This window comes from Tarenaya hassleriana, unplaced genomic scaffold (genome assembly GCF_000463585.1).
Source record: "Tarenaya hassleriana unplaced genomic scaffold, ASM46358v1 Cleome10, whole genome shotgun sequence".
Taxonomy (NCBI): Eukaryota; Viridiplantae; Streptophyta; class Magnoliopsida; order Brassicales; family Cleomaceae; genus Tarenaya; species Tarenaya hassleriana.
This window is the reverse complement of record NW_010960188.1, coordinates 3,503,958-3,505,991: the sequence shown is the minus strand read 5'-3', so window position 1 is coordinate 3,505,991 and position 2,034 is coordinate 3,503,958.

The following is a 2,034-nucleotide window of genomic DNA, read 5'->3' as shown; positions in this document are numbered from 1 at the left end:
TTGCAATTTCTTTTCCAATGACCAATTTCATGGCAGAAATGACATTCTCCTTTCTCAGGTTTAGGCTTGGCGTTGTTGGCAACATTTGCCTTGCCTTTGCCTTTTCCCTTGGAACGCTTCCGCTTTTTCGAACTCTTCGAAATAACGAGCACGTTCTTCTCGACCTTAAGGCTCGTCTCGGCCGTTTTCAGCATCCCATGCCGTTCGGTCAAGGTCTTATCCATGCCATGCATATGATAGCTCATAATGAACTGATCATAGCAGTCTGGAAGAGACTGGAGCACAAGGTCAGCAGCCAACTCCCTGTCGATCCTCAAGCCATAACGCTCGAGTTCTTCAAGATGACCCTTCATCTCTTAAGAACATGAGCGCTAACCGATTGCCCTACCGTCATACGGCATGCAAGCAGGTTCTTCAACGTGTTGTATTTCTCAACACGCGCATTCTCTTGGAACATAGTCTTCAACTGCTCGAGCAGATCAAAGGCGTTGACGCCCTCAAACTGTCGCTGCAGTTCAGGAGACATTGTCCCTAGCATGAGGCAAGAGACCTCCAGGTCATCGTTCTGATGCTTCAACCAAGCATCACGAACGGCTCTCGCGGCGTTGGCCGGGGGCTCATCAGGAAGAGCCCCTTCCAGGACGTACATCTTCTTCTCGTTCCTGAGAACAATTCTCAAGGTCCGATACCAGTCCAAGAAGTTCGTCCCAGTCAGTTTATCCTTCTCAAGGATAGATCGCAATGACACGGTTGGTACACTACCACCTGTCGCCATGTCCTACAGAGATAAACAGAACAACACAATACGTAATATCGATTAGTACAATACTAATTATAGTGAAAACTATTACGGATGACGTGATGCAAAATATGAGATAACTCCTACTAAGAAAAATAACCCTCTAGTAATTTTCTTAGCAGGCTAAGATCCATATTTCATATAGACTTGAGTCAGCTTTGGCATGACTCTAAAGCCTATGTTATTTAGGTAGACATCCAATGTCAATCACATCCAATGTGACTCTTAGATCGTTTATGGGAAAATAGTATCATTATACTATTGCATATTTCTATTCCCATCTGTACCGTTGGGTCCAAGTCCAACTTGATAACCCAACTCAAGCCGAACCATTTTCGAACGTATGAGAACCACCATTTCTCCATCTTGTCTCACAAAGATTGTCTGGTATGCTCAGCTTTGGCATGACCCATATCAGACGATCGAAGCCTTGACAAGTGTTCGAAACATGGGTGGTATAAGCTTGAAATTATTAACAAGGGTTTTTATCGTTACCAAGAAATAGCATATTACTTTCGAGAAATGAGAACCAGATTTCTCAATTCTTGACTCACTTAAATAATCCGGTATGCACAGCTTTGGCATGTCCCATACTCGAATTACCAAGGTCTTGTCAAGAACTCTACTCGTAATAGCCCTTCTTGATTGATCAGGATATAACAATTATATTCTGATCCGACTCTGTTACTTTAGCCCGAATAGACCGTCTATTCAGCTTAGTAAACTTAGTCCCGAAACTCCCACTCAATCAAATAACTCTTATACTTGATTAAGTCTTATGCACTTAATTCATGTAGACCATCTACATAATTAAGTCATAAATTATATACAATCATGATTAACTCAGTCAAGTAACCATTACTTAACCGAATCGAACTCAGAAAACGCGAAAGTCCGAAAACAGTTGGTTGATCCGGGGCTGACCAACTTTTGGTCCGCCGGACCAAACCAACACAGTACACGGACTCAGCTCGGACCGGAAGAAGAGGCGCGAAGTGGTCAGTTGAGTTGGTCCGGGGCTGACCAAGCGTGGTCAGCTCCGGACCAGGACCACTCCGCCACCATCTTCTTCTCCTCAGTCGGACCAGACCACGTACGGACTGAGTTGTTGGTCCGGGGCTGACCACGGGTGGTCCGCCGGACCAACTCCACTCAGTCCGTCACTCCGGTTTCTTCTCCTCGGACCAACGTTTGGTCCGCTCATTCCGTTACGTCTTGGTCCGGGGCTGACCAAC